Genomic DNA, 10,254 nt, shown 5'->3' on the forward strand with positions numbered 1-10,254 from the left:
TGTAATCATGCATGCATTTCCCATGTTGTACATTTACCCTGACTCTAAACTCTAAAGTATGCCAGAGCCAGACCCATACATGTGGGCTTTATATAAGATTGATCAACACCGTAGGATCGTGCAATATTCAATGGACAGTCGAGAATATTTTAGCTTTTGTTTGCCCATGTCTTATATAGATCTGTAAAAAAATGAACTGTTTGATTTGATTGCATTGCACACCCACAATCAGTGCAAAAGGCAACATAAGCAGTCGGAAAAGAAGAAAACTTGATGGGGATTCGGGATTGGTGGGGCACATTTGATACGACAGGAGTTAAGAGCTGGTGGGCTGTTTCTTCACTTCCAAAGAATGTGGCCCTAAGTAATTACTTTATTTATTTAATTTTTGATTAATTTGTTTAAGGACAATTCTTATGATGCTTTCCAAATCATGAAATTTGGTCAACCACATGGATTTTCCACAGCTTTGCGTGTCATTTTGAGTGTTCTTATGATGATAAAGAATTTGAATTAACTTGTATTTACGGTGCAGTCGAGGTTGAGGAAAAGATAATTCAATGGTCTCATATTCAGAATTTAGTGAGTCAAATCCAAAAACCATGAATCTTGATTAGCGATTTGAACATAATACTGGATCCAGCTGAAAAGCAGGAAGGAAATAATACAAGGTCAAGCAGTGAAACTTTTGTTAGACAGATAGTGGATTCCCTAGGTCTCCAAGACGCCGGTTACGAAGGCGCCCCTTCACATGGTCAAACAACAGAAGCAGAGACGCTAATATCTGTGAAAGGATAGATAGAGCGCTAACATCCTATCAATGGATTCAATTTTTCCCAAATACTAAGGTAATTCACCTAACTAGAGTGGGATCTGACCACACTCTTATCCTTTTAGATACCAATCCGGAAACAAAAAAGATTTCAGAAACCTTTTAGATGCCTTAGGTCTTGGCTTTCTCACCCGACTATTAAGTCGGTGGTTGAAGCATCTTGGAATACTCATTCATCCAATTCCTTCTCCAAAAATTTTGCCTCAAGCTTGAAATCTATCTCTTCAGATCTGGCCCAGTGGAATTCTGATGTTTTCGGTAATATCCATAAAAATATTAAACCCTTAATAGGAAAATAGATAACATTCATAATTCCAGAAACATTTCCTCCAAGATAGATATCCTCAGAGACCTTCAAGCTGAACTGGGAAAGTGGTATAAAATCAAAAATGATTATTACCACCAACTCTCTAGGGATAAATTCTTCAAGGAATACGATCAAAACACTGAATATTTCCATGCATCCGCTTCAAATAGGAAAAGAATAAATGCAATTCATCCTCTCATAGAACCATCAGGTCTCTGGATTTCAGACCGAGATCAAATCAATTCGCTCCTCATCAATCATTTCTCCCAAATTGGCGCTTCCCAAATAAAAAATTACAATGTAGAGCTAGAGGGAATTATACAACCTTGCGTTTCGGATTCGGGAAACTCAATTTTAACCCAAGTCCCCACCAAAGAAGAAATCTGGTCAACCCTCGCCAACATGAACCCTTGGAGTGCTCCAGAACCAGATGGATTCCAACCGGGAATCTTTAAAGCAAACTGGGACATACCGGGCCTGGACATAATTAACTCTACGCAAGAATTTTTCCGGACTGGGTTTATGGAAAAAAACTTTAACCACTCTTTCATTACTCTCATCCCCAAAATCACCACCCTCAAACCCCAGCGGATTTTCGTCCAATCAGCCTCAACAACACTATTTATAAACTCATATCAAAAATACTAGCAAATAGATTAAAAACCATTTTGAATAGGATAATCTCTCCAAATCAATCTCCCTTTCTCCCAAGAAGACAAATAACGAACAATATCATCATAGCTCATGAGCTGATTCACTCAATGAAAACGTCTAAGAAGAAAAAAGGATATTTAGCTCTCAAGATTGACCTATCAAAAGCTTTTGATAGAGTGGAATGGTCTTTTATTAAAAAAAATCCTTATCTTCCTTTGGTTTTAGTGACTGCTGGGTTAACCTCATTTCCCAATGCATATCCACAACATCCTACTTTATCCTGCTAAACGGCTCTCCAGGCCCAATTTTCTCCACCTCTAGGGGCCTAAGACAATGAGACCCTTTATCTCTTTACCTTTTTCTAATCTGCATGGAAGTTCTCTCAAGGATACTTGAAAAGCCACAGATGAAAATAAAATCTCCGAAATTAAAATAAACAAACAGCCCCCTACTATGTCCCATCTTTTTTCGCAGACGACTGCTTTCTTTTCACCAGAGCAGATTTAGGGGAAGCCAAAAACCTGTTAGACATATTATCTCAATTTGGGGAAATTACATGTCAAATGGTGAATCTTCAGAAATCGAGAATTTATTTCAGCCCAAAAATTCACCCAAAACATGCAAAGATAATAACAAAATCCTTGAAGTCCCATTGCTGACAAAACATGACAGGTATCTTGGTACACCTCTATTCTTCGGCAAAAATAGAAAATAGAATTTTGAACCTCTTCTTAAACGGTACTACAATATGCTACAAGGGTGGAAATCAAAGTTGATTTCACAAGCAGGTAGGACTGTTTTAATTCAATCAATTCTCCAATCTTACCCAACATATCAAATGCAGATGCTTTCCCTTCCAAAAGATACTCTAGATAAACTTGACAAAATTCAGAGAGATTTTTGGTGGAATAAAGATAAGTCAAAAAAGAAAGGTGGTTATATAAAAGCGTGGAAAGGCATGTGTGAGGGCAAAATATCAACTCGCTACGTGGCGCAAGATTAGGAGTCGAAGTACCCTACTAAAATGTAACCAAATACACTATGTATACCCAACCACTTAGTCTTATCCCATCTAGTCAGCCTTAGGGGCATATATGTAATTTAGTGTAACCACCTACCCTATAAAACAGAAAGAGAAATAGGTTAGTAGGGATGGTCGGATAGTCAAGGCTATTCCCCTCTCTCTCATCTGGCCTCCATAGGTCTTCTTCTTCCCAAGAGCTCCATGAGAGCCTCTCCAATGGAGATCTTGTAAACACCTCACAACATAGTGAAATCCGTGGATGTAGGTCACAATTGACCGGACCACGTAAAAAGATATGTCTCCCTTTACATTTCTGCACTTTATCTTCTTTCGTGTGTGTTAATGTATGTTTTGATGGTTAAGATCATCATGGGTGTAGGCATCAGAAAAGATGCAACTACATTTTGGCGCTAGAAACAGAGACTAGAGTAATGAATTTATCCAACCTAGTCCCTTAGAAGATCATTACTTTGCTACCAGCAAGTTCTGTAACAGATCCAATGTAGATCTTGTTGAAATAAGTGCTTCAAGGGTAATATTGTGAAAGATCCTGGAGCTTCGGACAACAAGGTGTCTCGTCCGATTCCAAACAAAGCCTAAGAAAAAGAATGAGAAAATGAAATCTCTACATCGGAGAGTACAAAGAAAAATCCAACAACGCTGAAACCAGCAAGCTTTCATCAACAATCCATCGGGAAACAAATTTTTCTCTTCATATCTCTTTATCTTCTTCTTAATTTTTCGGATCTACAAGATTCAAAGCAAAAAATTTCAAAAAAATCTATTAGAAAAACTAGGGCTTGTTCTTCAATACAAGTCTGATTTTGTTTCAAAATCTTTACTAAAAATGATTTTCGTTTACCGATCTACAATCAGTAGACCTTATTCTTCAAACCCATTTAGGGGTTTTCTCTGAAAATAGTGATTTTTAGCCTAATCTAGGTTTTCTGTGGATGAAATCCAATGAACATCTACATATCCTTCGTACTTCATACGACACAAATTAGATCGAGTTTGTACTGATATACTTAAACGATTTGTTGTTTCAGCTCTACGATAGCAAAAATTACATCGGAAGAAGATATTAGAGCAGGAACACGATATTCAACTCGAGCTCATGACAGTGATATCGGACTCAACAGTTCACCTCCGAGCATCAAACTCGGACAGACGATCAACCAAACGGAGGAGAAAGAGACATTCATATTGCTGAGAAAAAGCCCCAGCAGAAAGATGAATAGAACCTCATCAAAACTTTAGCCTGATTTAGGGCTTTTTTTTATCATTCTCTCTTCGTGCTGTTTAACATAGAAATTGCTGAACGAAGCCAAATCATGATCACTAATCTAACCGACTTGTTGTTACATAAAAAATGGTGATGAATGAAGCTACATCGGAGCAGTTCACAATTACATATTAACACCAGCATCGTAATCGTCTCTAGACCAACTCACGGAGATATCACCGATTCAATCGGACAAACAGTCAAAGCTCAGTCTATATCGGACCAGAGCAAGAGTAAGCCAGCGCGATGTTGAGCTCGAACCCATCAGTTCACCTCTGGGCACCAAACTCGGATAACAAGGACGATGGACGAAAACCCATTGGAATGATTCACCAGCATCGTGACCACCTCGAGGCCATCTCATCAGAGCTCGGACTGCAAGCCAACTAGAGGATGAACTCGAGGCTTATTTTTTCAATCTCTCTTCGTGCTGTCTTAACACCAATTCCTAAACGAAGTCAGCCGATGACTAATCTAGTTGGTTTGATTATTGCAGAAAAGCAATGATGGACGAAATCACATCGGAATGATTCACTACCATCGTGACCACTTCGAAACCATCTCATACAGCCAACTCGGAGCAACCATCAGCTCAACGATGTCGGACCAGAAGCGATATCAGTTCAAGTCGGAGCTACCATCTCGTGCAGCTCAATCCAGAGCATCTATCTCGGACAGACAATGCCAAAGCTCAACCCACATCGGACTCACCAGTCATCAGACCTAATTCACTCGTACTCGTCAGTACATCTCCGAGCACCAATCTCGGACGAGAAATCAACAGGACAACCAGATCATGAACTCGAATGTCTCACTATCTTAGCTTGATTTTGGGACTTTTTCTTCACTCTCCTTTCTTACTGCTTTACATAGCAATTTCAGAACGAGTTCATTGAGATTACTCACTTGAATGATTTGCTGTTACAGAATAACGATGATGGACGACACCACATCAAAATCACCAGCTCGTGTTTAACTCGAGACCAACTCGCGGAGAAACAACCATCACGATGGGAGCCAACCAGAGCTCGGACTCATCATTCTCATACCACAGGCGAGGAAACAGAGTCCACCAGAACGATGATGTTCAACCGAGTTCCAATCTCGGACTCAATCCATATCGGACAGCTCAATATAAAGCACCAACCTCGGAAAGACAACCAGCACGATTAAGATCGTAAAGTCAAGTAGCAGCCAACACGACTTGAGCCAACCAGAGCTCGGACGAGGAGCATGAACAGTGACATCTTATCAGAAGCATCAACTCGGATATGTCACCCGATCAAAAACTCGGATAATACTCTATCCCACATCTATTACAAATGGTATCTGGGTAAACCATACCCTCGTGCGAGAAAATATCTTCTCAAAACCATCACGATGGTAATCGGGCCATGAGCCCCATACGAGAAAACCTATTCTCGATGCCATATAATTTATTTTCATGTGATTGTTTTATTCATTATTTTGATATGTTGAATGCATGAATTATATATGTTGTTTGCAGGTTCACTCACTTAGTATTGATCCATCATGAACGGTAATCAAGATACTAGTACTATGTGAGGAAACATCTCCTCAAGACCATCACGAATGGTAACAGGGTCATGACCCCTATGCGAGGAAACATCTCCTCAAGACCATCATGAATGGTAAGGTTCTAGACACACCATTCCATCCTCAAACAGGATGATGCGAGCAATGCTCAAGCTACCCGAGACGGACACATTGACCTAGGGTAATGCCATCTCGACCACGAGTCAGATGATGTCATGTACTTCAGAAGATACCCTGTAGTTGACTCACTTTAGGCTGAAGTGCGAATCAACTATCAGAGGTATCGTCCTCATTCTAGTTAGCGCCAAGAGGCGACTATGGGGGAGAAGCCTTCCCAAAGAGAAGCACTGTACATTATTTACGAATACATGTTCGAAAAAGACACATATTCGGAACCAGAAGGATCCTTGAAATCCTCTCGACTTGTATTGTAAGAGGTTATTTGGCCAAATGGGAAATTGATCATTTCTCGGACTTATAGCCCATAACATGTCCAAGGACGAAAGAGATACCACTATGGTGTGACCCTCATATAAAATCGCACACAAGTGCAACAGCAAAATTGTATCAAGGTACAAGCTACAGGTAGTAGCATCATAAATGATATATTCAGAAATGGAGTTAGGAGCAAAACCTTGACTTTGGCTTTCAAAAGCTATAAGCTCTTAAGCTTCCAAAAACCAAAGGGGGCAGTATATACCCTCGATACTTTCATATTGAGGCAATCTGTAAGTCCTCGGGGAAGGACTTCGGATTATGATCCGAAGGCATTTCGAGTCCCCACAAACATAAGCCTCAAATTGGAGCACAAAGTAAGACCGCGGATTCCACTCTGAAGGCATTCAACAAAATCTTACGTCCACACGATTTGAGGAAAACAGTAAGTCCTCGGGGCAAGTCTTCGGACTACCATCCGAAGACATTTTGAGTCCCCACAGATATGAGCATCCGATATATCTCGGAACCAAAACAAGACCTCGGACCACCATCCGAAGGCATCTGATAAATCTTATAGCAACACGATTTGAGGCATTTAGTAAGCCCTCAGAGCATGACCTCGGACTGCAATCTCAAAGTCATTTGGAAAGACCCCACAACGATGTGTCACCCGCATAAGACTTTTTACACCAGTAAAAAGCTACAGGATTCGATTTGTTCAAAAAACTTATCCTCTCAAATGCTAACAGGAGCATATATATTGAACTGTCATACCTATAAGGAAAAACCCTCATCGCTCGGAGAAAGGAGAAAGCTATAGATGCAAAGGCAATCATCCAATTGTGAAGAAAGGTACCCATGATGGTCCCGAGAAGCACAACACGACAAGTCGTCAGGAATTGATGCCAACCAAGCCAGACAGAGATGGAGCACTAACTACCAAGGAGCAAGCACAACGATCACGAACACAAGGACTGCCTCAGAAATTCACACAAGAATAAGGGCAAGTATTAATACTTTAAAAGCTGGTTATATTCTTCTGCGGAGTTCCTTCAGCAAAAACAAATAGCCACGAAGTTCGGTACTACACAACACCAACTGAAGTCATGAACCAACTCCAGCAAAAAATCAAAGACCAAGAATTGAGAGCGACCTCGCACTGTTACTCAGAGTGTCAACTCGCACATCTACATCGTGTAGCACAGATCACGGATCGTGAAGCACAAGCATCGCAACAACCAACTCGGATGACCCCAACCAAACACTCTACAGAAGTGAAGCCTAACTACAAGCCAGATCGGAACCAAGCATGTTCATAAATCTCTCTCAGCCGCTTCTCTCGTCTTCAAAGCCATATCGAGGTTGATTTGCTTAAGGATTATTGTTCCAACAACCCTCAACCAAAGGAGCAAAATGTGAGGGAAAAATATCAACTCGCTACGTGGCGCAAGATTAGGAGTCGAAGTACCCTACTAAAATGTAACCAAATACACTATGTATACCCAACCACTTAGTCTTATCCCATCTAATCATCCCTAGGGGCATATATATAATTTAATGTAACCACCTACCCTATAAAACAGAAAGAGAAATAGGTTAGTAGGGATGGTCGGATTTCCAAGGCTATTCCCCTCTCTCTCATCTGGCCTCCATATGTCTTCTTCTTCCCAAGAGATCCATGACAGCCTCTCCAATGAAGATCTTGTAAACATCTCACAACATAGTGAAATCCGTGGATGTAGGTCACAATTGACCGAACCACGTAAAAAGATCTGTCTCCCTTTACATTTCTGCACTTTATCTTCTTTCATGTGTGTTAATGTATGTTTTGATGGTTAAGATCATCATGGGTGTAGGCATCAAAAAAGATGCAACTACATCATGTGCAAACCTAAATCGTAAGGCGGGTTAGGAATTAAGAATCCCCATAATTTCAATATTTCCCTCTTAACGAGGTTAGCAAGTAGAGTGATGACAAAAAAAGATCAATTATGGGTTAAATTGCTAGAAGCGAAGTATTTTCATGGCTCGAGTCCCTTTCAACCGACAAGAAATTATGAACTCTCGTGGATTTGGACAAGCATTCAAAAGGGTCTCAATATTCTAAAAGAAAACTACATATGGCAAGTGAAAGACGGGGAAAATACAAGGATCTGGGAAGACAAATGGATACCTAGTACAAATTCTTTAACCCAGCCTAGTGATAGGGCGGACCCGATACCTCAAAAGGTCCATGAGCTACTAAATTCTGATGGTGACTGGGATATTGAAAGATTAGATGAATACTTTTTACCAGAAACAAAAGAAATTTTTTTAGCAATCACCCCGAACAAAGGAAACAGGGACAGAATCAGATGGGAACACCATAGTTCGAGAGCGTTTTCGACAAAAAATATTTACAACTATCTTATCAGTCAAAATAATAATGATGAAAAAGATATCATATATCCTTGGAAAAATCTTTGGAACTTGAAGTCAATACCTCATATTCGACTCTTTATTTGGAAATTGATCCAAAAGGCGCTCCCAACAAATAGCAGATTAGCAGCCCACAACCCGGAAATCTCCTCGGAGTGTCCCCTATGTAAAATCAAGAGGCGGAAACAGAATACCATCTTTTCAGAAGATGTCCTTTCGCTAGAGCAATCTGGTTTGGTTGCGACCTGAATATAGTCAACTCGCAAATCAATACAGACTCAATTGTTACGTGGGTTGATAACTGGATCTCCGATAATAATTACCCAACAATTTGTGATCAAATAGCAACAATCACTTGGTTTTCTGTGGAAATATAGATGTGAAGTACTTTTTAGGAAAACTAGCCCAGATACATACACTTTGATCCAACAAATTAAGAATTTTATACAAGCCCAACCGATCAATAAGGAGAAGTTACAGAAAGTTAGTCTAAAAAAAAAATATACCTACATATAGGCGGAACAACTTCACCTCAGATTGGATAATTTTTACAGATGCCTCCTTTAACAAGGAGACTTATCTATGGGTTATGCTTTCATTCTTTACTCGGTAGAACAAGAAGATTTTATGCATATATCTTAGGCTCAGACTGGGCGTCCTCGGCGTTGCACGCAGAAGAAAAATCAGTTTTGAAGGCTTTAAAATGGCTAGAAGACAAGATTCTTTCTACCGCCGTTATTGCTACAAATTATAAAGTTCTGTCAGATTACATTAAGAAAACAGATGCAGCAGTCGCCTGGACGGCAGAGAATAGCATAGAAGAAACTATATCCATTCTTGACAAACTTCCACAAGCTAGGATAAAATCTATCAACAGAGATCACAATGCATCAGCGGACTCAGTAGCAAAGGAAGCAAAAATAAGAAGACTACAACACATTTTGAAGCATATGCAACAACAAGTTCAAAAAGAAAGTATCATTTCTAATGTTTTCGAAAAAATAAAATTGTAGAACTTCTGTATTATATTGCTTAATTAATATATTCATCCTTCTTATCAAAAAACATGGATTTTCCACTATGGTAAAATATAATAAGTAGCAGTTTAAGAAGAACGCAACGAAGTTGGCCGTGTGATTTTTTTTTCCTGTTTTCTGAGGTAAATGTGTGAAATCTTATGATTTAAGAGGGCCGTTTTTCACGGAGGGTCGTTTTCTGGCGATCATACAATCTGTGAGTTTTCATCTAATCAAACCGATTCTGTATGTTCCCTGTTCATTGTTTTCGGTCCCTCATCTTCTTTCCCCTCCTGCTCTGCTACCCTTTGATTTTCGACTTAAACAGCATCTGGTACATCGACTTACCTTGTCTTAGGGTTTCCCATGGTCTGTTTGTTCGTGTAGGGTTTTTTACAGTCGGGCTTCTCCATGCTCGGATCTGACGGTACATCTTCCACAGCTCTCATATCGCATCCCTCATCTGCAATCCCTCCTGTTAGTTCTGAGCGCGATGATCTTTATCAATGCCCTTATCGTTGACTAGATGGTTGCAAAAATGGTGTTGGTGGGAGAGGGTTACTGTGAGGCTCACTGTTTAACCACTTGAAGAAGCAGCATTACAACAGGGAAGATGGTAAGAATAGATGTTGTGAGAGATTACGTAGCAACTGGGCTGTTTACATAGCATGGGATTCAGTCTTGCAGCAGTTGAAGAGTTGGCTTTGCTGTCAATGCATGCAC

The sequence above is a fragment of the Papaver somniferum genome, chromosome 9 (assembly GCF_003573695.1).
Source record: "Papaver somniferum cultivar HN1 chromosome 9, ASM357369v1, whole genome shotgun sequence".
Classification (NCBI taxonomy): Eukaryota; Viridiplantae; Streptophyta; class Magnoliopsida; order Ranunculales; family Papaveraceae; genus Papaver; species Papaver somniferum.